We start from the raw sequence: 26781 nt of genomic DNA, 5'->3' as shown, positions 1-26781 counted from the left end.
GAGCTCTGTGTAGTCTTTGCCTAACACACATCCTGTTGCAGAGCAGAGGAAATGCTCCACATGGTGTCTACTTGGACCCTTAGAATTATTTTCTTTTCCATAAATTCAAGCAAACAATTTTTATCATCTAAAAGGCCAAATCCCCTGTGATTTCAGAGTCATTCAAATCGGTTTGAATTTCAAAGACAACTCTTCAAATTTATGTTTAATAAATTTAAGGCTTTTAGGAAATAGCAAATCTGGGGCTGGAGAGATGGCTCAGTGTTTGGGTGACTCACCTCTTCCAGAGGACCTGGGTTCAATTCTCAGAACCCACATGGCAGCTCACAACTGTCTAAAACTCCAGCTCCAGGGGATCTGGCACCCTCATACAGACATACACGCAGGTAAAACACCAATGCACATAAAATAAAATAAATAAACTATTTAAAAATATCTTATTCTCAGAGCCTATAGACACACAGTAAGACATTAAAATTCTGAGATTTGGAGTCTGATAATTGACTTAAAATAGCTTTAAAATGTGACCTGATCAGGGCTTGGGGTATACACCTTCAAATCGCAAGTACTCCAGAGGCGAAGATAGCAGAATCTCAAGTTTGTAGCAAACCTGGGCCACACAGTGAGACCCCATCTAAAAGAGAAACTCTTGAGGGTCACCTCAGGTTGCTATTGCTCTCAACCCCAGTCATCTCACTAAAACAGGGACAACAGCAAAGTACTGACAGCACATTCAAATTAATGTTAAACGTTCTAGACTGTCTGCTTATCTCATTGGATGCTACCAGCCAGCCCTGAGCTGCTGGTCTTGGGCTCAGAGCTTGGTGTCTGCTCCAAGTGTGGATTGTCAGAAAGCAAAGGGTAAGTACAGGGACTATGGCTGTCGTCCACAGACAGGCGTTTTAGGAGAGAGACGGAGGTAGAAGAGTGTTACCTGTGTTCAGAAGTCTTTTATGGACCATTCAGTTAAGAGTAAGGGGTGTCTGTCTAGAACGTCATATAAACCCTGGCCAACGGAGCATGTCCCTCTAGGAGGGGAGGGGCCAGAGAGACTGTCAGCATGGGGAAGCATCCTTGGACTCAGTTTCACAAGGGTAGAGCGGGCCAAGGTGGCCATCTGTAGCCTTCATAAGCATATCAGGTAAAGAGAACGCCCTAGCACAGGAATGTGATCTATCAGGCTTAGGGAATGGGTCTTCCATCCAGGAAGGAGAGAGCTCTGAGCCACATTTCTCAGCTTTCAGTTTCTGCCACACTCCATGTTGGAGGCCCAGGATCAGTAATGGAGAACCTAGCGCTGTCAGCTTCCTCCTGCTCTGTCCCCCAGGAGAGGCTCCTGAATGGCTCAGGGTGCCCTGGCATGGGGACTTGTTCATTCCATTCCAAACACATTTACTGATCACCCACTGTGTGCCAGGCCTGATGCTAGATTTGGAGGATACCATAAGCAGCAGAGAACCCCAGCCATCTACTTGGTCAGCAAATTGATTGGCCGGTCAAGCCCAGTTTATGGACACTAACCATTGATATCATTGGATACTTGGGACTAAGAAAAATCTGAGCTGTGCCCTAGTCCCAGGAAGCTCTCAGTCCCATTCCAGAGGTTCTCTTTGGGAACTCTGAGATGCTCCTCACACAGGGAGCATCAAAGACAGAATTGGTGGCCCATGGTCACCAGAGTAAGGCCCGGAATGCTGTAGAAATTGTGTGGACGAGGCAGCATGAACATCCTGAGGAAACAGGGATGGGAGAAGACACTATGGAGATGCTTTGGTTCCTGATGACAGGGCTGTTGCTAGGGTATCTGAAGCCGGTCTTCAGCCAAGTGAGAGCTGTTGGATGATTTTAACCCAGAAAGCATCATGCTTAGGCAAGTTGAGGTTTTCGGATCCTCCTGACTGTTGGGTAGCTTGTGGACTTTAAAGGATGAAGCAGGGAGGCAGGGATGACTGGGGATACAGTGACTGTCCTGGTAATAGAAGGCTAGTACTTGCGGGGAGCTGAAGAAGTCCCGAGTCCGTGAAGTTCTGAGTGACTGTGTACTGTTTGACTTGGGTGTAGTCAAGGACTCCAAAGCTTCTTCCCCATCACACACACAGTGGGAGTTGAGGCGTGGAGAGATGACAAAGCCTTCCTTGGCCCGTGTGAGGATGTTGACAGTGTGGGTCGAAAATGTCTACCAGAGCTTTCTCTCCCACTGATGAGATGGCTGGACAGACATTAGCTAACCTGCCTCCTTGTTCATCTGTATGTAATAACCCCACTTCTGTGTTCAGCTGTGAGCAATGACCCTACCTACCCATTCAGCTGTACATGATAGACACACCAGGTTTCAGGGCGCTGTGGTTTCTCCATCAGTGAGCTCAGTCCATTTTTGGAGCCTTCGCTGGGCAAGGCACGTACTGGAGCGATTTAATTCATCACAGGACCTGAACTCTCCATCCCGTAACACCTTGAAGGGTGTCTGGTACCCAGAGGAGCTCCACAGCCATGGCCCAAGTTCCATCCACAGGGTCACTGTAAGAGTGGGGAGAGACGGAGGGGGAGATGTGCATCCCGAGGTTGTCTCTGCTTCCCTCTTGCTCAGGGTCACTGTAAGAGTGAGGAGAGATGGGGGAATGCCCCCCCCAAGAGTCTCTGCTTCCCTCCTGCTCAAGGTCACTGTAAGAGTGGGGAGGGACGGGGGAATGAGCCTCCTGATGTGTCTCTGCTTCCCTCCTGCTGCTTCTTTCCTCTCTTGCGATGTTTCTGTAGCTCCATTGCCTCTGTACACGCCACCATTATCCCAGAATTCTCTCCTCCCTTTCCTGACCTGACAACTTCTACTCTGGCTTTGGATGTCACCTCAAACACTGCATCTTTAAAGAGGATCTGTCACCTCCCTGCCCATCACATCACCTATCTCTACACCCATCATCTATTGTAGATCAGCTACTGTGTTTGCCAGGGTTCCTATTGCTGTATAAGTGCCCATGGAGGGGCACTGCTTTGCTGGCTTACTCCCCATGGCTTGCTCAGCCTGCTTTCTCATAGAACCCAGGACCACCAGCCCAGGGATGGCAGCATCCACCATGGTCTGAGCCCTCCCCATTGATCTCTAACTGAGAAAATGCCCTACAGCCTGATCTTATGGAGACATTTCCTCAATCGAGTTTCCCTCCTCTCAGATGACTCTAGCTCGGGTCAAGTTGTCATAAAACTGGCCATGTACCATTCACCTACCTTCATCACACACACGTCTGTGTACTTCACCACATTGTAAGTTCACTGAAGACAGGAATCTGAAGTCTGCTGTGAATAGACAGCTCTGGGCCCAGAGCCTGGCACAGAGTAGCAGCCACTCTATCAAAATTTTGTTAGACACATGAATGATTCAAGATGTGTTTCTAGATGCTCCCATTCATTTATATACTTACAGAAGTTTGTTGTTGTTTGTTTGTTTGGTTTTTCAGTATCTGCTGGAGGCCGGATCCCAGGATAGCTTCTAACAATACAGAAAGAGGGAAGCAACTTCCCACCCAGTCGTCTCCATTCCCAGTGTGTAAGAACATGCAGATAGATGTGTAGAAGTTCCATGTGAACCCAGTCTAAAGGCCGGCAAAGCCAGTGCAGAGGAGCCTGGAAAGCAGAGGAGGGAAGCAGAACTGAGGGGTGGAGCTGAAGACCATTTAAGGGTGTAAATCTGGGGGTGGTGGGATTGAGAAGATAGGGTTGGCATCAGCTGGAGACACATTCAAAGGATCAAGGAGGGATGGAGGAGATGTTGTGGACCTTCCAGGTGGATGCTGGGGGTGGGGGTGGGGCAGCAGGGAAGATGGAGAGGTGGGGATAGTGATGAGAAGGGGAGACAATGATGAAGAGAAAAGAATCTTTCTGCAAACCCACATATAATCATTAACACCACTATGCACACGTGGACACACACATACGCGCGCACACACACATACACACATGCGTGCTCGTGTGCGCACACACACACACACACACACAGCCTCTACTCATCTTACTTGGTGCAGATGGAGGGGGACCTTATCTAGGTTAGAGTTCTTCCCTGGACTGGGCCCCTTCCTTTATTAACCACTCAGTCCTTCACTAAGGGAGAAACAGTGGGACTGCCTGCTAATAAAGAAGCAATGAACATTCTGGTAAGAGCCTGACTAAACACGGCAAAAGCATCCCCTGGGCCATCTAGTTCAGTCTTTGTCATCCTCACTGGACAGGAGCCTGAACTTCCAGACTGTCTGGGTTAATACCGTTCGGCCTCTATGGCTTCCTTCCTTCCGCAGGAAATGCAAACCGCTGCTCACAGCTCACACTCCCACACCGTTACCCTCCTCAACCCAAAGAACTTTGAAGCATCGTGCTCCCTCCCCCTCTCCGCCACACAACCCGACCCTCCGACACTCTCTCAGACTTCAGGCTGTTCCCTGGCAGTGACTCCAAGAGTCCTCCCTTGTGCCTCCTCACCCTTGGGTGTCACCAGCCTTCTCTCACTTCTCATTCTTGGCTTGATGTATCCATCACGCCACCATTTTATTTTGTCCTGGATGGAACCCAAGGTTTCTCTTGACAGACTCCCCAGGCTGCTTACATGGGAAGGGAGTGAGAAAGAATCTTCAAGAGCTGCAGGCTCCAGGAAGAGGGACAGCGAGCCCCCACTGCCCGGCCTGGCTCTGTCCCCTTCTCCTCTCATCCTCCTCGTCTCTGACCTCCCAGGGGTAGCAGTAGTTGGGAGATGTTTGGTCTCAGGAGCTGAACAGAGATGAAGACTTAGCCAGTAGGAAGTTTCTTGTAGTGAGTTCCACTTCAAAGCCAACAAGCAGTCACCTAGACAGAGCTACCTCCTCATTCCCAAGGACATTTCCTAGCTGGTCGCTTCCATGGTTGTGTGCCATGCACGGTACTGTGGGACAGGTCTGTGTGTGCAGGCACTGAGATGACCAGGCAGGGGTGAGGTCAGGTTCAATGGAGAAACATTTACATTTGTAGACATGTACCTAGTCAGGTCTCTACTGTGGGAGTGCCCAGACCCTGGCACCAAGTGGCAGACAGGTGGGTACCCTGTCCCTTCTCTATACCAGAAGGTGAGGGAATCCTGGCTTATCCAGGGTGCGATCCCCAGGTACAGGCCAAGGGAGCGATCCTGTGAATGAGTGCTTTTTCTGCCTTTCTCTCAGGCAGTCCCAGCAGGTATGAGCCCTTTCTCAGTTGAAGTTGGATTCTCTGGGATTTCCCCCCAGGTCACAGGTAAGTGCTATCTGTGACATTGCCTATGGGAGAAACCTGTCCCAGCTCAAGCGGGCTGACTCCTCACCCAGGAACCTTTCCAATCACACTCAGATGTCCCTTAGGGCACTGTGACCAGAGGATTCGTTCACAGGCCACAGTCACGTAGTGAAAATATACCTGGGCTCCAGTCCTGCTGAAGCGCTGACCCGAGTTCAATAAATAAAGCCCCATGGCCAAAACCAGAAGCAAGGAAATGATCACTACATGATGCTGGTGAGTGTGTGTGTGTGTGTGGGGGGGGTAAGCTCAAGTCTGCCCACCCCCAGCATTTACAGTTAGCTCATACAGTCCCCCCCCCCCGCCGTGTACAGAGCTTGTTTTGCTGTTAGCTTTGGGGGTGTTCCCCCTAGACTTTTCCTTCAAGGTCCTGCTCTCAGAAGAATGAAAACAGCCATTCAGTCAGCCCTCCCAGGCCTCCGTCTACCTGGCCTTCCCTGCTCCTCTCTCTTCTCACTCACGTTCCACACAATAGCAGGAATCCAAGTCAGACCACAGCCCAACAGAGGAGCTTCGCGGGCTTCAGGAAGGCCCACTGGGTGGTTGATAGGTGCCGGAAGGGTCTTGAGATGGCCCTGAGTAGAAGCCACAGGTAAGAGAGTGGCACTGTTCTTCAAAGTTTGGGCGAAGGCTTGTCTTTAAGTAACTGCCTCTTCCTGACAGCTTCCGCTCTGTGAACCACTTTCTCTGGGACCTCCTTCTCACTATAAGGGTAACTGCCTAAGGCCCAGAAGACTTTGGTGACCACTGATGACACGTGATTCAGTCAGGACAATTTTGAAAGCCTGTGATAGCCTCAGAGGCCTGACTGACTTACCTGTCCACTTCTGCAAGCTCCCCTTGCTCCGCTTCCTCTGTCCGACACCTGGAACTTTCTTTGGCTTCTCATAGTCACTCTCAGCCTCTCTCATGTTGCTGGGGTCTTTGTCCACAGGAATCACTCAGCGTAGAAGGCTCATCCCTGTGCCACTCAGCCATACTCCTTATTTCACTTTCCCTTGTCAGAGCAGTGTACCCGCCCCTGGCTTTGTAGCTTCATGTCTCATGTTCCTTTGTATAGTGTGGCTATTTGGTCATTGTCCCGTTTCTCCAACTGGGTTATACAGTTTGTGTGAGCAGGTCTAGTGTTACTTGTCATTGTGTCTGGCACCTGTTATTACAATGTCACATGGTGGAGTACGACTTAAAGTCAACGATACACCCCTGGCAGCGTCAGCCACTGAGCAAAGGGAATGGACGGGTTTCACTAGGCCTCGAGATAAACATGTTGGAACATGAACTCCATTCACTTAGGGTCTTTAAAGCTTGCTAAGGGCCCTGGCCTGGCTGTTAGAATAAAGTTTTATGGTCTGCTTGCTCTGTATGACTTTGTCACCACCAAATGACATGGATTCTGATTACAAATTGCAATTATGTGCATGAACACATTTATTTATTTATCCTTTTGCTTAGCAACCTATGATTTTCCCAGCTCACTTTGCAGAGTATTGTGGTTCCCTAGCATTTGCCTTATGATGCATAAAAACCATGTGGCTGGGGTGGAAAGCTGAATATGGTTCTGGGTTTCCTTGAGCCAAGTGCTTAGGCAGTGTCGTGCAGTGGTTAGACACAGATGGATGTGAATTCTGTCCCTGTTGCCGACTACCTAGAAATGCTGGAGACCTGACTTCACTGACTCCTGTTTCTTGTCTATGCAATGGTTGTGTAACCCCGTCTGCCTTACACCGCATGCTGTTTTCCTTTTTACACATTTCCCAGAATACCAAGTATTAAGAGAGGATCTCTAAGAACCAGTCCGTCCTTACAGAAGACCTGGAAAGAGATGGGTCAAGAGACAGGGCAGTCATCGGGTCACCTGGACTCTAGTACAGGTGGTTGTGAGGCTGAACTAAACTCAAGTCCTCTGGAAAAGCAGCAAGTGCTCTGAACTGCTGAGCCATCTCTCTAGCCCCCCAAAGACACCTTTTACGGTCGGGCCAAAACTATGTCCTAGGACTGTGAACCTACAGTCAGGGATGTGTGGTGACATGGGCGGTTTCTTAATAGTTGGTGCCATTGTTTCTTTTCTATACAGCCCTGGCTGTCCTAGAACTCACTCTGTAGACTAGGGTGGCCTTGAACTCAGAGATCTGCCTGCCTCTGCCTCCCAAGTGCTGGGGTTAAAGGAATGCATCACCACTGCCTAGCTTATAGTTTCTTAATGTAAAAAAATGAGAATGTTAGCAATTGTTAGTAAAAGTTTCCAGTGGTATTTCATAAAGTATACAAGGTAGCAAAATGAGTGTGCTTTCTCAGTGTGAGATATCACACACACACACACACACACACACACTGGGATGTGGCAAGATGTTACCTTATGTCTTAACTATAGCTATTTTTTATTCATAGAAATTCAAGCAATTTTACATTTCTCTAGGGTTTAAAGTTTCCAATAAATGTGCATTTCTCTAAAAAAATATGAAACTGTAAATTTTGGGGAATCAATGTCTTCAATTCCTCTTCTTTCTTTCTGAACAGGGTCTCATTATAAACCCAGAATGGCTTTGGACTCATGGTCCTCCTGTTTCTGCCTCTGGAATTACTAATGTGTACCATCACACGAGGTCCTGGAGTCCCTTTGTTAAAATCCGTATTTTAACAGGAAGAGTTGTCTATGGCAAGTCTAATTATACTTCGCTTTCAAATGGCTCCAGTGACTAGTTCTGTCAATTAGGGTGAAAATCTTCACTGCAGGAAAAGTGTGTGACTTTGCATTTTCACAGCTGAATTGTCCAAAGGAAACAAGGGTCTCTTTGTCAGAATCAAGCGTCACCTCCACAGTGGACAGTTGGCATTCTGAAATGACAGGCTTGATTTTCTCCTTTCCAGCTCTCACATGAAATAGTTGAGGAATTTGAAGACAAAACACAAGCAAGCATGCTCAGGGGACAGGGAGACCAGGAGCCCAGGAGATCGGGAGACTGGGAGTATTGCCATGACAGGAAAAGTACCTTTGTATGCCTAATTTTGAACACCTCACTCAGCATAATCTCCATTACTTAACACAATGCCTGGCACATAGGAGACACTGCTTGTGTGTATTTGTGTGTGTGTGTCTGTGTGCGTGGGAGTGTACATGTTTATTGATGTATGTGTATGTGTTTGAAGGTGTGGAGGCCGGAAGTTGATGTTGGGTATCTATCTTCCTCAATCACTCTCCACCTTATTTGTTTGAGGTGGCATCTCTAACTTAGTTGGAGTTTCTGATTCAGTTAGACTGCCTGACAGAAAGCCTTCGGGACTTTTCTGTCTTCCGTCTCTCTGTGCTGGGATTCCAGGCATGACCTGCTACCCCTCGTTCTTTACATGTATGCCAGGGGTCTGCACTTGGGTCTTGATAATCGGTGTGGAAAGGACGTTATGGACTGAGCCATCTAGATCTCTAGGCCCCATGCCTACACTCTTTATATGAATGAATGCATGAATGAATGAATGCCAATCTAAGGCCTGAATTTCTGTCACAGGAAGAAGGAGGTCACACCCCAGTACATAGTAATTGAGGGCCTGCATTAGTTGTGAAGCTTAATTACAGTGGGGTATGCAGACTTTGATCAAGTCTTGACCTGTGAGAAGTGAATTCCAGCAAGGCAAGAACTGGTTGTTCTCCGAGCATAGAAGGGAGAGCCCCAACCTAGAAGTGGTGGAGACGGAGGGAAAGAACTCAGTGCAGCTGGGAAAGGCCTTTGTAAGAAACACGCGTTTGAGATGCTGGTTGAGGAGGAACAATACAGTTCTCTAGTACTAGGCATAGCATTCCAGAAGATTCCAAGGTAGAGAGACAGGGGACCACATACACAAAGCCTCTGATTTGCATATGAGCTTGTGACCCCGCTGGAGGACGTCAGAAATGGTGGGATGGCCCCTCTGGGTGGGCTGTGGGAAGGCAGTGAGAGGGCCTTGAAGGGTTTTCATTTGAGGGTGACATCGTATTTAAATTTTCAACACTGGACTCAGCAGAAAGTCCAGGAGGTACAGGATAGTGACCTGGGCTTGGTTCCAGTGGTGATTGTCTGTGACAACAGACACGGAGACGTGTGGATGGATCTGAGATCATTTCTGAGTAGGACAGATAAGTCTTGAGCTGCATTGAGAGCAGTGGAAAGCCCTCTGGAATCATGCAGACTGCAGTCACACAGCAGCCTCGGGGGCTCTGCATCCCAGCACTTTCCCAGCCTCCCTCAGGGGCTCTGCTTTCCCACCAGGTCCATATGACCTTGTTGCATGTTAACAGTTACCTGCTTCCCTATTTAAAAATAAATAAAGTGACCCTCAGAGATGGCTTAATGGTTGAGTGCTTCCTGCTCTTCCGGAGGACCTGAGTTCAGTCCCCAGTCCCCACGCTGCGCAGCTCATAGTCCCTGTAACTCCAGCTCCAGGAGAGTCAGATGCATCTGCCCACCTTGGGAAACTATACTTAGTGTGTACAAATTCTCATACCTCACACAGTTTTCAAAAACAATATTACATCTTTAAAAATGATCTATTTGCATAACAATTTAGATATTTATCTGTTTTATCTAATTTCTCATCCCTAATGCCTAAAGCATGCTTGATACCTGAGAGGTGTTTAATAAATGTTTACCATCCTGTTGAATTTAGGAATAAATAAATAAATAAAGGCAAAAGCTAGGAGTAAGTACAGAGTGTTTTGGTTGACTGTCACCACAGGGCAAACCCCAATGTTGTGGAATATTATTTCCAGATGTGTTACGTTCATTTATGCTGTGGAATTTATGCAGTTGTTTAATGATGCAAAGACGTGTTGTATTCTTTTATGTTGCATTTGTTTAACTCTGTGAGGCTGTATTACTTTGCCTGCCTAAAACACCTGATTGGTCTAATAAAGAACCGAACAGCCAATAGTCAGGAGGAAAGGGATAGGCAGGGCTGGCAGGAAGAGAGAATAAATAGAAGGAGAAAAAGAGGTCAAGGAGCAGGAGAACAAAGAGAGGAGGACTAGGGGCCAGCTACCCAGCCAGCTTCGGAGTAAGAGTGAAAGTAAGATATACAGAAGTAAGAAAAGGAAAAAGCCCAGAGGCAAAAGGTAGACGGGTTAATTTAAGTTAAGAAAAACTGGCTAGAAATAAGCCAAGCTAAGACCAGGCATTTATAATTAACAATAAGCCTCCATGTATGATTTATTTGGAAGCTGGGTGGTAGCCCCCCCACCACCACAAAGCCAAAAGAGTAAAAAAAAAAAAAACCCAACCAAGAGCATCCCAGTCTCTGTGTCAAGGAACAAGACATTGTGTTTTCTCACACATGGGTCAGAATCTGCCTGAACAGCTGTGGAGCTGCTGGTATCGGTTCCACTCTGTTTTGTTTGAAGACGGGCCTCACTCTGGGGCCCAGGCCAGCCTCAAATTTAAGACATACCTGCTTTTGCCTCCTGAGTTTTGGAATTCCAAGTGAGTGTCATGATGCCTGGCTCTGGGACTGATCTAAAGATGGGTAGCAAATGACCACTTGGAAGCATCAAACACATTGACCAACTGTATTATATCACGTTTCCTGCCAAAAGTCATCCTGGCAAATTTGACTCCAAAGAGGCCAGGAAACAAATCCCATCATCACTAGTGAAAGATGCCACAGGCATCCACAGCACACATAGAGAGAAGACATGTATGTCAGTCATGTAGATATCACTTGAGTGATTGATTGTCTGATGTAACTGCCATCTCCTGAGAGAGGGAAGACTGGAGTGGGACCAGGCAGTGGGGGGGGGGAGGCAGGATGTCAAATATTAGGAGATCAAATTTGCACCTAACAGGTTCAGTGAGATTGCCATGGTAACTAACTGAAGTGTAACTAACTGAAACAAAAGCCAACTGCAGGGGACTGGGGAGAAGGCTCTGGAGGTCAAAGGGCATGCTGCCCAAAGCTGATGACCTGAACTCAGACACCCAGACTACACAGAGCAGGACATCAACAACAAACCAGAGACCCTGCCTCAAATCAAGGGTGGAAGGCAAAAACTAACTTCCCAGAATGGTCCTCATGCACATGTATGTGTGTATATGTGCGCGCGTGTGCACACACACAGGAGCAGACTGGAGTGGCTGAAGTAGTTGGAAAGTCTAAGGAGGATCTTGAGATACCTCAAGTGAAGCTGGATCCAGAAACTCAGAAGAATCTGGCGGGGAGTTGCTCCAGTGTTTTGTTCTCAGCTCTGAGTCTGTCTCTGTTGGCTTTGTTTCCAAACAGACGTCCTCCAGATGGTGTCAAGGAGGTCCCTGCTAGTCCCAGAACTAGCATTCACAGTCAGAGGGGGGAGTCTTCTATCAATATCCAGACATCTCTCATGGACCTAAGTGATGGTATGTGTCCCTTAGTTTACTGTCCATCGGTGAGCGAATCACAGTGACCTAGATTGCTAGGGTACTAAGAGGTCAGGTACTCCACCTCTCAGATAGGCAATGCCCACTGTGGTCAAAGTAGGAAGGAAATGTGTCATGAAGGAGGAAGGAGAAAGAGCACCCGGAGGAAGGAAAGTGGAAAATAACCCTGCAGCTACTACCCTGCAGTAGGGAAGCTGGGAGGGGAAGGTGGTTTACGGATCTGGAGTCTGTCAGTCAAAATGGACACATCAGTTTAGGAATTGTATAACTTACTGCTGGAACACTTGTCTAGCTTGTATATAATACACACTTTCCTCGTGTGTGTGTGTGCATTCTTTGTAACAGATGGTATCAGAGACCCTCAAATGAACAAAATTACCTACTACAGTACAGGGAAAAGACAATTTATTAATCTATAGGGTGAATACATTTCATGTAACTAATGCATTTGCTAAGAATATTTTGGAATTATCTGGCATGTCAGCAGGAAGTGGGTGTTTTCAAAACAAACACTGTGTAGCACTTGCTGTGTGTCAGGCATTGTGGGTGCCTTGAAGGCGCCGTGAGTTTAATCTTCGGGATGATTCTATTACTTCACTACTCCTGTTATCTCTGTTTTGTAGGTGAAGAGACACAACTGGCTAAGAAATCTTGTCAAGGTCACCCAGGTAAAAGTTAGACGGCCATTTTTCAAATCAAGAATTCCGACTTCAGGGCTCTTGCGGTTAACATTCCACACTGTCAAAGGCCGTCCTGGAGACATGAGTCTTTTATCTTCTTCCTCCCTCTCTTCAGTTCCATCCCACTCCCCGATTTTCACCTGCTGTTCTGGGTTTGAAGTGAGGTACACATGCGGTTTGACTCCCGAGAGATGGGGTCTCTGAGGATGTAAGCCGAGAAAGCAGAGCCATGGGAGTTAGCAGAGTTAACTGAGAAGTGTTCGCCAGCAGGAGACAGCAGATGCTGCTCCAGGCAGGAAGAGGCAGCCTTCTCTCCAAGCCCCAAAAGCCTCTTTGTTTTATGACTCTGGGTGCAAGCAACCCTTTTAATTTTGTGTTTTGGATTCCAGCCATGGAGAGTCTTCTTTAATGTAGCAGATGGCTGGAGACAGGCAGGCCAGGTTCTTACATTCTACATGAAGCCGCCTTCCCCAGAGAGGAGTCTCCTAACTATGCTAAGTGAAAAAGGAGAGAAGCTGTAACTTAACATAGACACACTGGCTGTTTACCATGTGTAAAGCAGCCGCTGTCTTGAGTGTCTGCAAGAATGTGGAAGTCAGGAAGTCGTTCGGGAGTCTAGTGAAAGCCATGGACTTTTTCTTCAGAAGATTTGTACACAGGTATACACAAAAAATGTTCTCAATAATCACAGGGGCCCGGGGATTCTCTGCTGTCATTGCTGGAGCTTCAAAGAGTCTGCGGTTGATAGTTTCCTGGGCTTTGAGTGGACACAGCTGTTATCCTCTCTTTTCTTCCTCCTCCTCTTACCGTGTGTTATGGCTTCAGCTTCCAAGTTATGAAAATAGATTTGACTATGGGTTCTTTTTGATTTTTGAAACAGGGGCACATGATGCAGTTCAGGCTGGCCTTGAACTCACAATCCTCCCATCTCAACTTGTACAGTGCTAGGAGTCCAGGTGTATGCTGCCATGCCTGGCTTACTGATGAGTGTAGAAGTCTTCTACACAAGAACACTAGAATTTTACTGGAAAATACTTTCAATTTTTCTATAAAAAATTATTTCAGTGTGATCTCCTGTTGGTGTGGCCCTTTGGTTTATTCTGTACTTCTTTAAGGTTTATTTTTATATTTAATTATGTGTATATTTGCACATCTATCATGGGTTTGTGCATGTAAGTGCAATTGCTCACGGAGGCCATAAGAGGTCATTGGCTCCTCTAGAGTGGCAGTTACAGGTGGCTGTGAACCATCCCACTGGGTTCTGGCATCTCACTCAGGCCCTCTGGAAGAGCAGTTTGTGCTCTTGTCAGCTGGACCACATCTCCAGCCTGGTTTCTCTTAAAAGAGAAACAAAGTTTCTTTTGACCGTCTATGTTATGTATTGCTGTTTGCTTCCCCACCTCTGGCCTGTGGGGTATCTTCAGGTGCCATTTCTTTGGAGCCTCGTTGCTTTGGGAACTTTGTTTGGTTTAGCTGTGCTTCCTACACTTTTTCTAGTACTAGGGATAGAGCCTGGGGGTATTTGGCCAGTGGAAGAACATGCAGAGAATGAACTCTCAGAGTTTGAAATGGAGGTTTTATTCTATCTAAGGATGCTGTCTGGAGAATGCATATAAGTTTGGACATTTCTTCTCCGGTGCCTACTTTCCATAACTGTCTGAGGAAGGGAGACATTTCTGGAGGCTATGAAGATACGGATGCCTCTGAAGATGTCGTCTCTGAGGGCTATGGAGATACGGATACATCTGATGATGTCGTTTCTGGGGGATATGACAATATGGATACATTTGATGGTGTCATCTCTGGGGGATATGATGATATGAATACATCTGATGATGTCGTCTCTGGGGGCTATGGAGATACGGATACATTTGATGGTGTCATCTCTGGGGGCTATGGAGATATGGATACATTTGATGGTGTCGTTTCTGGGGGTACAGATACATTTGATGGTGTCGTCTCTAGGGGCTATTGATGCCTCTGATGGTGTCACTCAGGGATGTTTCTGTTGGGTGACACCTCCAAACACTTAGTTCTTCTACTTACACTTGTGTATAGGTAGGTGTCCTCCTTTTGTGCTTAGAGTCAGCTGATTACCCAAAGCTCCAGTTCCTTATGACTTGGATAGCTAGTAGGCCCTCTGATTCCTACACCCTGTGAAGTTTAGGTCATGTCTCTGTTCTCTGGGAGAGTTCTTTTGGCTGCTGATCTCTCCATTCCTCTGTTCTGTGTTATTATCTCTCGCAACTGAAGGCCTAACCTGAGTGCCCCAAACCACCTGGGAACCTAGAGTCTGGTTGATTGGATCACTGTGCAGATACACAGTTAAGGAAATAAAACGTTTGGTTTTAGGGTTATTCGTGTGACTCTGGAAAGGACTCCAAGCCTCACCAATTGTCCTTACAAATATGCACACGTTTGTTTGTGGAAGGATTTTTACTAGTGGCTTGAAGGGAGGAGTGTCACTGGCACACACACAGTATTCAACAAGATCCTCTGCAAACATCAATTCTGAATAAAGGGCATTTCTCTCGCTACGGTTATAGGTACTTCTGAGAGTTGTAAATCCATGCCAGGCTCCAGAATCCATGCCTTCCAAGGGCTGGAAACATTGTATTTAACAACAAAGAACCAGTAAGCACGACAGAGAGTCAAGGCACATGGAGTCCTCGTTCACAGTTTATGATGCAGTAAAGAACTTTAAGATGGAGACCTGAGATTGCAAACTGAGGGCCAGCAGGCTAAATCAGGACCATGGGTGTGTTTTGTTTGGCTTGTGCTGGTGTGAGTCTTCTCAATGTCAAAGAGAAGGGGAGGGGGTGGAAAGGGACAAAGAGGCTGATCGGATAAATGTGAGAATTTCCTTTCGTGTAAAAAGATAAATTTCCAATCTTCTTTGTGAAGCCAGAAGATCTGCCAATACTGGGTCCTTATTCCCACACCTCTTCCTGCTGATGGCTGGCTACAGCCAATAACAGCCACTCTTCTTAGTACGGGAGTGGATAGATGCTCTCTGGTTACCCAGCTCCCACCCAGTTCGCTTCTCTCACCATTTGAGATGGCTGCTTCGATCAAGCATCATCAACAGCATTGGAAACAAGCCACGGAAACTTGGAACAACACGGAAACTGGCCCATTTGTGTATCAAGTGAGGTGACCCCGGTTTAGGCCGCAGAGGTGGCATTAAGGTGACAAGAAGTTGTCAGATTTAGGGTCTACAGAATTTTGAACCCAATGGTATTGGAGAATGGGATTAACTGGAGGTTTAAAAATAGTTCCAACTTATTTAGCAAGAAAACGACACAATCAGTTTTGAACACTTTAAAAAATAAACACAGAATTATTTAAAAGCTTTCCCTTGCTGTGCAAATCGGGTGCCCTAATACAGATATCATATTTCTAGGAATGCTGACCCTTTGGGGAATTAGGAGGGAAAGAGGAGCCAGACGGCCCGATTATTACGGCGTTAGCCTGTGGACAGGCTGTGCACCTCCACGCCTCCACTTGCGCCCAAGACACTCCCTGCTTCCAGATGTGGGGCGGTGTCCCTTAGACAGCTGGGATTGTGTCCTGAGAAATGGACGATCTCCCCTGAGCTCCGGGTTAGCACGGTCTCCATCTGCAGAGCATTTTTCCTTCGGGCGCCACGGTCTGGCTGTATCTAGCAAGCTGTATGATAGTTAGGATTTATATCACACGTCAACGTAAGAGGCGAAGTTGTAGCTGAAGACACCTTTCAACGCTTTCTATAGGCGAGAGCGGTCCCCCGTTGTCCACGGCGAGGACAACTGTTTGGTTAGAAAGCGGGTCAGTTCCGTGGGTGCAGAGCCTGGAGCCCAGTGCCACGCTCAGGCCGGCCGTGCACCGACAGGGTAAGCCAGGCCTTGGCCACTCCCGACGCGCATGCGCCGGTCTGCCGCCTTGGACCTCCGTCCCCCCCCCCCCCCCCCCCCGTCATCCGGGTCCCGGGCAGGCGGGCGAGCGGGCGCCGTGCGCTTGTCCCGCGGCCGAGCTGCTAATAAAGTTACGGCGCGTGCACGGCGCAGCGACGGCGTGAGGAGAGCGCGCCCGGACGGCGGGGAGGTGAGTGAGGGGCCCCGGGGCGGAGGGGCACGCGCGGCGGAAGCCGGGGTCGGGCGGAGGCCTAGCGGGTCCCCGCGCGAGACCGGACTGGACGGGGCGCCGAGCTGCGCGACGCGGCGGGGGAGGCCTGGCTGCCGCGGAGGCCACTGCTCCCTCCACGGTCCCGACGAGGCCCCCCCGCCACCTCGTCGCGCCACCGAGCGGTGCAGACGGCCTAGGCCGAGCCCGCGCCCCGCCGCTTGGTGTGCTCGAGATAAGGATCCGCGCTTATCGGTGGGAATTACACTCCGGCCCGCGGCGACCCGCCCCTGCACCCGGCTGTCGCCCGCCCGCCTGGGCCGCCCTCCGCCCGCTCGCCCTGCGCTCTGGGGACGTCGCCGAGATCCTCGCACCTCGCCAAACTTTATGTGAGGAACTGAAGTAGCTTTTGTCTTTCGGCCGGTCCCGGTGGTTCCCTCGGGCGTGCGTGCCCCAGTGCCTTCTCCACCCCCCACCCCCTGGCCCTGTTCCTTTTCGCTTTTCCGAGGCTGGTGCGGCGCCGAGGTGCGAGCCGAGCTTTGAAAACTCCCCCGTGGCGCCCGTCTGAGGTCGGAGCATGCTCAGTAGCCTGGACATTTTGGTTGCAGAAAGAGCTGGCGAGGATAGTCGAGGTATTTGGAGGTGTGCCAGCTATCCGAAGCGCCTGTCCCGACTCCGGTTTTTGGATGGCACCGGCGAATGGAGCCCAGGCCAACCTGGGAGCCAGGACTGGCCGAACACTCTAGGCCCGATCTTTATCTTCATTGTAAAGACAATGTTTCCTGGTCAGCTGGAGGTGGGGGGCGTACTCCTGGCCGCGTTTGCGTCTAAATGGGTGTGGTGCTAAGTATATCTTGTTTATCTTTCTTTGGAAAAAGTTTTGAAGTCTAGTGGCGTTTGTCACATCATCCCTGTTGCCTAGCGCTATCAAGTGTGTTCCTACCTAGCAACAGAGAAGGGGATCAGTGGACTTTGTTGGTTGGCTTTACAGCAGCTAAGAGAAAAGGGTACACGTGATGTTCTTTTCTCTCTGACAGGGTCTTTCAGTGCAGACCTTGAACTCCAGCCAGTCCTCCTGCCTCAGCCTTCCAAGTGCTGGGATTGCAGTGGTGAGCCATCACCGGTCTGGTCTGGCAGTCTTTCTTTTTTTAAACAAAGAGTACTTGGATGTCCTTAGTGTATGGGAGTTACCACTAGCGAGGTAGCTTTTCATTTTAACTTGAAGCTGAAAACCCAGTAGGCTTAGTTGAATGTTTCTGCTAAATGCCAGCCCATAGTGCCTGTTGTATGCAAACAGTGCCCACATGCCGCAAGACAGGACAGTTTCACACTCAACGGCCCTGTCCTGAGATTGTTTCAGATTTTGTAGAGAAAGTCAGTGGGTCAGTAGTAACAAATTCTATTCTTCCTTTTACCCATTTGGTAACATTTTTCCCCCTCTAAAAAGAAACCCTGGAGTTATAAAAATATCCAACACAACTGAGAAGCAACAGTTCATCAAAATATAACCTTTATAACGTTTATATATTATGCCCAGATTTTTTTTTTTTTTTTTTTTTTTTTTTAGCCAGGCATGCTGGCTCAAACCTTAAATTTATTCCAATACTTGGGAGGCAGAGGCTGGTAGATCTGCCTGAGTTCCAGGCCAGCCAGCGCTACCTAGTGAGGCCTTGTGTGAAAAACCTTTCATTTTGTTTGATTGCTTACACAATGATCTCTGGGGCACCTCTCCTTCCTCTGCTGCTCCCTCTCTCAGTCTTTTCAGATCACGACTGTTACCATGGAAGCCTTTACTGTGTCTTTGTTGCAAATGCCATCCATCGTTTGGTCACTTTAGGTCATAGACGAATCTTCTCAATTGACTTCCCTCCTCCATTCTGCAGACAGCTAGCCCAGGTTGGCCTCAAACTTGCTGTGTAGTCCAGGATGACCCTGAACTCTTACCTCTACCTCCCAAAGGCTAGGATCACAAGCCCGCACCCTCACACTTGGTTGTTTGTTTGAATTGGTTGGCTTGTTCTTTTAGCTGGCTGGAGCCTGCAGACTGCACTGCACAGACCTCACAGATAAAGTTTTCCATGCATCCATGGGATATGGGATAGATAGTTGAAGGAAGGAAGAAGTCAGTGAACTGGGGGAGGGAGTAAAATGTGTCTGTGGTTTGTGCAGCGCTGTGCTTACCTGCTTCACTCTGGTGGGCACCACAGAAAGGGGTAGACTGATATGTTGTCTTTCTTTTCCCTCTGGCAGAGTCAGCCATTAATTGCAGTGTGAGACAGTGGCAGAATGTTGCTAATGAGGTTTGAATCAGATTGTTGTGTGCTGGTTATGTAACATGTTGTGAGAGTGTTATTAAAAGTTGCCTTCTGTAGCAAGGAGAGAGGCAGGTCAATTCTGCTTACTCTTGTGGGCTTTCATTCCTGGCTGAACCTGAAGGCACATTAGACTACAGCTGTAATTATACCTGGGCTGCCTGTTTCCTGTTTTCATGATGGACCCAAACAGCATGGTTTGCAGTGATGAGCTCTTGTCCTTTGTGTTAAACAGAGGCACCGTGTTCTCTTTGCTGAAAACAGATTGGCGGCTTGATTGAACAAATTCCATTTTAGTGTTTTGAAGATAAGGCAGTAAAATGATAGTGTTTTACTTCTTAGTAGCTTGTATCAAAATTTAATATAAAATCACTTTCATATGCATATTCTTTGTTGTGTAAGTTTTAATTCAATACTTGTGTAGTGTGAATCAAGAAAGCTCTTTTTTTGTTGTTTATAACTTACCAATGTTTTTTATTGCCCGGCATTTGTATTGCTTTGGGCAGGGAGACCCACATCAGAGCTAATTGCAGGGCCTTCATTCCCCTGGTTTATCCATCTCCACATTATATTTATTCCTATTGTATGTTCCTACCTGTAAGTGCTCTGTATTAAGAACATGGTTTAGGCACCTTGGGTTCTATGATTTGCCAGCATACCTTGAAGAGGTCGGATTTTGGAGAAGATTCCCATCTTGTAATGGACAGTAGTAGCCTGAGGAATGATTCTTATCTTCACTAGGTGTCAGTCTGGAAGAGAACTGAGAAAGTGGGATGTGGAAAGCCTGTTACAGACTCAAGGTCCTCTCTAGCCAGAAAAGTTGGTGTAGCGCTTCTCCTCTCCCCGCCCTGGGGCAGGGAGGTTGACCTGTGCCTTCTTACACCTTGTTTTTCTACTTCTGAACTTAGTGGACTATTAGCAGTTGGAATTTTCAGGGCAAGGTCATCTAGCTAATTGCTATTACTATACATCCTTTACCTCCAACCAAAGCTTGAATGTAGTGTGTATGTTTACTAAATGGAACCATCAGCATTTAGAAGTCTTTCAGAAAAATTGTTTAAAACTAGATTATTAGAATTTTTCAATCTTTTATTTTGTTTATTTATTTTTTTGAGGCAAGGTCTCATGTGGCTCTGGCTGGGTCTCACTATGTAGTTCTGTCCAGGAACTCACTATGTAGGCCAGATGGGGCTTGAACTCACATAGATCCATCTGCCTTTGCCTCCTGGGTGCTGGGATTAAAGGCTACAGACTAATTTCCAAATCTCATAGGTCACATATTTTAAATCTTTATTGTTTCATAACTTGGGATGATGTAATTATAGAACATTAAGGCTTTTCATAATTAATCACTAGTTCTGGGCGCTGTGTAGCTTTGATAGATGTGTGAATATGCCCACACACATACACAGGCACACACTTTTTTCCCCCAGCCAGGTTAGAGGTTGTGGTTTAGTTTTACCAGAAGTATTTTCAGTAGCTTTTCTCTTTGCCCTTATTTACTGTGTCTTAATTTTGATGAGATTTTTTTTTTGGAAGAGTTATTAGGACAGTTCTCTTACATGAGCCTATAATTTTACTTCACTAGTTATTATTGTTAATGTGTGTTTTGTAAATAGGTTTTGTGCTGAATCCTTTGTGAACACAGTCTTTACCTGTAGTATATCTGTATTTTCTAGTTTGGCATTCCATGGGAATTTGGAAATATCTTGATCTTTTTTGAGGTTTCTAACTGGAGCATTTCCTTCTGATTTCCTGCATGTTACTTTGTTACGCTGGACGGAATGGAAAAGGTAGCAGCCACAAATGTCAAGTGTCCTTTCTGCCTTCTCAGAATATGCTTCAGGAAGAGGCTGGCACTCTGCAAATTTAACTTTGCTCTCTGAGTATGTGTGTGATCACAGGGGTTCTGTTCTCCCTGAAGTACTAGGTCTTGCCTTTTTCCCTCGGTGGTGGACTGCCTCACTGGAGGTCTGGTTATCCTGGTGTGTGTTCCTGAGAAGAAGGGATAGTGTAGAAATACTTCTGAGCTGTCTGTAGTCTTGCCGTATTTGCATTTTCCTGTTCTCTTAGGTGAGAGTCTAGTTAACTCACTGACTGTTTGCACTTTTCAGCTTGAGTGCAGATTAAATGACAGAACAGAAGGGCTAGCCAGCACTGGTTTTTGTTTGTTTTCTTCTCTTCTATTAAGGGGGGGTACTTGTACTCTCAGGTACACATGCAGTGCTGGAGGACAGCACAGTGGCATTGGAGTGGATGCTGTAGACTTCGGCTTTCTGTGCTTCAGAGGCTCATGAGGAGCAGCAGTGATTTTGTTGTAATTGAAAGGAGAGCACTGTGAAGGAGACTGGCCAGCTCTGTTTCTGGCCTTGTGCCTGCAAGCCTGTACAAGCACGGTCTACTTCTGGTGGCAAGGCAAGGAGTCTTGCAGGCTCTCTGAGGGTGAGCGATACATCTAGATCAAGCTCTGCTTAATTAGAGGACTCAGAGAAGCAGCTGCAGCCTAAAGAGTGGTTAAAAGCTGGGAAACAGAAGTCTGGATGTGGGCGATTCAAAGGAGGGACATCTGGGGGTACAAAAGAATGAGCAGGACTGTGCTTTGAGAAGTGTCGGGACCCCTGTTCATCATCCAGAGAGCTTTGAGAGCTGTTTAGAGCTTTGGATGTCTTTTTAAAATGTAATCTTTATGTGTTCTACCTGCGTGTATGTGCCTGGTGTCCAAGGAGTCCAGAGGATGCTGGAACTGGAGTTACATTTGGTTGTGAGCTGCTGTGTGGGTTCTGGGGATTGAACCTGGGTCCTCTGCATGAGCAGCAGCAGCTGAGCTGTCTCTCCAATGCTTTTGAAATTGGGAGTCAGAGCTGGTTCTCTAGGAAAGCAGTTTGAGTGCCCGTGTAACCTTCCTTCCTTTAGATCTTCCTGTAGAACTGGTGAGTTTCTGAGTCTGGAGGAGCTGTGCGTCCTGGCGTTCTCTTTCAGCTCTTCTGCAGCAGGCGTAGCTGCAGCCTACAAGTTCTAAAGCATTAGAACTAAAGCTTAGGCAGTGGTGCTGGGGTCTGTCCCTGTGATCCTTGGTGGCTGCTGTTTATGTTAGAACCAGAGGGAAAGAGATTTTCTAAAGCTTCATCCTGGTTAACCTAGAAAGTTAACTCGGTGTATGTTTGCAGGTGGCTTGCTTCTACTTGTTTGTTTCTCAACTTCTTGGTTCTCAAACTCACCTGGGATTCCTATTAGAAATGTGGGAAGGTTTTGTTTTGTTTTTGAGACAGGGTGTCACTGTTTGGCCCTGGCATGGAAGTCACCGTGTAGACCATGCTGGCTCAAGCTCATAGAGACCATTCTGCTTTCTGAGTGTGGACTACCACACCTGGCTATTTTTTTTTAAGATTTATTTTTAACTCTCTCCCTCTTTGTTTCCCTCCCTCCCTCTCTATCTCTACTCTCTCTGTGTGTCTCTCTCTTGTGTATGTGTGTGTCTGAGTGCATGACTATAGGTGTCTGTGGAGGAGACAGCTGTCATCTTCTGGAGCTGGAGTAGTTAACAGGTGTTTGTGAGCCACCTGAGGTGGGGGTTAGGATCTTCGGCAAGAACAATATGCTTCTCTAACCTCTGAGACATCTCTCCTGCCTTAAGATGCCTATGAAGAATTTTGGGGAAAAAAATGGTATTGTATTGCTGCCTCTCCTAAGAGAATTCATACATGTGGAAAATGCCTGTGTATTTAAGGAATGTAGGGAAATTTTGCTAAATCTTATTTCTGAATATCCATGTAGGTGACTCACTCTCAGTGTAAAGAATGCAGGAAAGTTTTGTCATAATGAACCATCAGTTCACATCCGTAAGCCATAACTTAAAGGAGTCTGTGAAAGAGTTGTGCAGAAGACCTTGAAATAGAAGTCAGGCCTTCCTCTGCATTGGAAGCATATAGGACATGTGAGACCTTGTACAGCTAATGTGTTAGCTAGGTAGAGTAACACATGCTTTCATTCCCAACCCATTCCCAGCCCTTGGTAATACAAGTTCTCTGAGATGGGTTGAAGGCTAGCCTGGCAGCATAGTTGCCTGTTAAGAAACCCAGATACCCTGGAAATGCATGGATTATGGAGAGGGCATTCAGCCACACTCCCACTCAGCAGACATGAAATCACTATGGATGTGAGAACCCAGCTGTTAAGAGTTGGTCTTGGGATGTGGTTCACTGGCTTTGTGCTTGTGAGACTTGTCTGATATGTATGCGTTTGTGATGGGGAATTGTGGGTCATTATGGAACGTTGGTTTGCATGGGATGGTGTTGTCAAGAGTTTGCTTTGCATTTTAATTTGAGTTGAAGCAGTAAGGGATGTTGGAGCAGAGAGTGAAGGAGCTGCTCTTTCCAGGAATTGAGAAGTCTGAGCATGAACTCTGTGTCTGGGGGAGGGTGATGGAGAGTGGGTTCTGCATTGGTCAAGATGAGTGAAGACCTGAACCCTTGAGTTACTAATCAGTGTTACTATGACTTATATGATACTGAAATCTTGAAGCTTAGTAACATTTTATTCCTACATTTAATATGTATACTATTAAAGTCCTGATCTTTGTTTAGACTGCTTATCAGCCTTTTCCAAGTCAGTTGATGACAAACCCTATTCTTCCAGCTGCTCAGACTGACACCTTGGAATCTTTATTGACTTCTGTTCTCACACAACTCATATCTCTCATTCAGGGATCCTGCTGTCTCTGTCTGCTTCTCACCACACCAGTGCTATCCGCCTGGTGGTAGTTGCCAGTTCCTCTTACTTAGATTACTTCAACTCTCAGCACACTAGCCACAGTCTGTTGTTTAGTTTTTAAGACAGTGTCTGTTTATCTCTAGCTGGTCTGGAATTTGTTATGTAGACCTGGCTGGCTTTTCACATGAAGAGATCCACCTGCCTCTGTCTCCCAAGTGCTGGGATCATAGGTGTGGGCCAACGTGCCTGGTCTCAGGATAATTCTCAACAATATAAATCAGTTATTGTGCCTCCTCAGCTCTCTGAGCCAGTCCGTATTTGACCCACAGTAGAGACTGACTCTCTTCCTGCCACTGTGGCTGGTCTGCCTTGCTTCCCTCTTTGGTCCCCATCCTTACCTTCTTGCCTTATTTTATTATCTCACTTTATTCCCAGGAATCACTTCGTTCCTTGAGTTCACCAGGTCCTTTAGGGTCTTTGTATTTCCTTTTAATGGTATCCCCCTGTTTCCTTATAATTATGGTTCATTTGGTACCTTTTCAGCGTGGCCCATCCCCATCATCTTATTGGAAACTGCCTCTCTTCACACTCCCTGTTAACCCATCTCTGTCTCTCCTCCCCCACCATCTGATTCCCCCCGCCCTTCTTAACAGTTTTGGATTTTTGATATAGGGTCTTGTTATGCAGCCCTGGTTAGCCTGGAACTCACTATGTAGATCTAACCAACTTTGAATTTGTGGGCAGTCCTGCTAGGAATATAAGCATCCCACCATATTCTGCCAGCTGTTACCTAACAAAAATGTTACTAACTACATTGTGTGCTTCCCACCACTGAAATATAAGTTACTAGAAGACAAGGGGTTTTGATTCCTCCCTGCCCCGAGGTTTCTCCCTGTATTCCGGACTGTACTGGAACTCACTCTGTAGATCAAACTGGCCACAAACTAAGAAATTCACTTGCCTCTGCCTCCTGAGTGCTGGAATTCAAAGTTGTGCCTCCATACCTCTTTCCTTGTTATATTCCCAGCTCATAATAATGCCTTAATAAGTAGTGAGTTAATTAATGTTTTATTCTTAGTTTGAATAAACAGTATCTAGTAAATAGTAACTGTGAAATGAGTGAGTTAAAGAATTTATTTTTTAACATTAATTTCATTTTTAATTATCTTCCTTGGGATGACAGCCAAAGCTGAAATCTGAGATAGGAGATGGAATTTAGTGGTTGGTACTTGAGCAAAGTATTACAGGGAAAAAAAAAAGGTGCATTTGAAAATCAGATAACAAAAGATAGTCTGGGAAGAAAGAGGCTTTTCAGGAATGGGGAATCAGGAACATTGCTTCTGGAGTTGTGCTGTCTTAAGATGTAGCCCCACCTTTGTAGTAAGGGCACGCTGGTGTGCGTAGACTGGATGCTCTTTCTTGGTCCCTCTTTGTTTCTTGTTCTCTCACATGTATCTCATAATCACAGAAGAAAAAAATTATATAGTTTACATATAAACTGGTGTCTGTTTTTAGCTACACAGGCAATCCCAAATCCTCTTCTTAAAGTCCTTGGAGAACACCGGTCTCAGAAGCAGTGCTTGCTGTTAGCTACTGAGCACAAGAGGTCCAAAGAGTTTTCCAGTGAGAGAAAGATTTTAGTCTACCTGTCTTGGATGATTCCCTGGGTAAAGAAGCATCCAGGAAGCAGAGGCAAGGCCTGGAGTTGGAAGGTCTTCTATCTTCTTGGAGGAGCTAAAGGATTTTGCAGAAGCTGCATGTCTGTGCTAGAAGCTCTTGTTAAAATGCCATGCCCTTAGATCTGTAAAGGCACTGAGAACTAGGTACCATTACCTGTTATTTAAACTGGGCATATAAGCTAAATTTAGGTGTGTATTTTATCCAATTAGTTACAGTTTATCAATGCTAGTAAAAAGATTAAAAGGAATAGTTTAATAAGTTAAAGAACCTTAAAACGAGCACACAGGCACACAGAAACATTTATAAAGTTACACAGACATACTGTGGCCACATCATTTTGACAGACAAACAAAACATTTTTAGAAACCTGTGTTAGCTGACCAACTTAAAATTTTGGCGTAGTTAGGTGGCAGAAGCCAGGAGGGTGGAAGGACAGAGGAAACAGATTTATTTTTAAAAAATTTTAGAGTGAGACAAACAACAAACAGCTTGGAGAAGTAGGGAAGGGGGGTAGCAGGGCAGGAGTGTGTGGCAGAAACTGCGGGCTTTTGGAGCCTTGTTTGAGTTAGGTGTTAGTCCCAATTTAAAAGGATTTTTTTTTTTTGTAAGAGGCTGCCCAAGTGGCAAACAGTAGGGAGGGGCTAGAGTGATCCCAGCATAGAAGGCAAAGGCCAGGGAAACAGCTGATGGACGAGTGCCTGTTCCAGAGAGATCGGCAATGGCCTCTGCTGTCCTCAGCAATAGAAAGGGAGTTGGGTTTAGATCCCAAACCGGAACAGGGGTCCTCACTGCCTGATGGAAGTGGGGGCAGGACAAACCGCTGGCTGTGAATGGGGGGGGGGGGCGAGAACACTGGCTGCGAATAGAGAGAAACACACACACACACACACACACACACATACACACACACACACAAGTGGGGGTGGGACGAGAGTGTGCATTTAGAAACCATGGGCTTTTGGTGCATTGTTAATTTACGTTAGATAGGCCCCCCCTTTTTTTAAAAAGATTTATTTATTTATTAAACATACAATGTACTGCTGGCAAGAAAGGCACCAGGTCTCATTACAGATGGTTGTGAGCCACCATGTGGTTGCTGGAAATTGAACTCGGGACCTCTGGAAGATCAGTGAGTGCTCTTACCCTCTGAGCCATCTCTCTAGCCCTAGATAGCCCCAATTTAAAAGGATTTTTTTTTGTAAAAGGCCATCTAAGGGCATTTGAATAATTGGCTTGGAATCACAAGAAACCCATTAGAAGTGCATGCCTCTGTGACTCAAGCCTGTTGTGCTGTGTTCACTGAACAGAGCCCTTGAGTGAAAATGGGGGTACATGAGAAATGAGTGTGGGGAGTAGTTTCTCCACACCCAAGTCCCATCTCAGCAAAAGTTCCTGGCTTTTGCCAAGTGGATCAGGATTCCAGCATGGGCCTGTGACTTCAGTGGAAAACCCAAAAAGCAAATGGGTCACCCCAAGACCATACCTGCAATGCAGTTTAAAAGGGGGACTCACTGAGTGAAGCTGATCTTGCCTGGCGGAGGGCACACGGAAAGGGCATTTTCCAGCAGGCAGCCCTGGACCCTAGGCCCTGGGCATGTGGGAAAAAATAGACTCTTTTTGGTGGAACCTCCATTT

General features: G+C 46.8%; 1 protein-coding gene across 3 annotated transcripts in view; it reads left to right on the top strand.

Moving 5' to 3' along the window:
• The first annotated feature begins 16295 nt into the window (after positions 1 to 16295).
• The window catches only part of Smad5 (SMAD family member 5), a 44470-nt gene continuing 33984 nt past the window's right edge, over positions 16296 to 26781 (top strand). For 2 of the 3 annotated variants that reach the window (XR_012910350.1, XM_075969470.1), the window contains exon 1: positions 16296 to 16426. The gene's annotated coding sequence lies outside the window, so the exon portion shown is untranslated. Of the gene's footprint in view, positions 16427 to 16457; positions 16834 to 26781 lie in introns of those variants that run through there. The other variant, XM_075969471.1, reaches the window with a different exon arrangement.

The sequence above is a fragment of the Microtus pennsylvanicus genome, chromosome 4, assembly GCF_037038515.1.
Source record: "Microtus pennsylvanicus isolate mMicPen1 chromosome 4, mMicPen1.hap1, whole genome shotgun sequence".
NCBI classification, from domain to species: domain Eukaryota; kingdom Metazoa; phylum Chordata; class Mammalia; order Rodentia; family Cricetidae; genus Microtus; species Microtus pennsylvanicus.
Note: the sequence above shows the minus strand (reverse complement) of the source record. Positions and strands in the feature narration are given on the sequence as shown.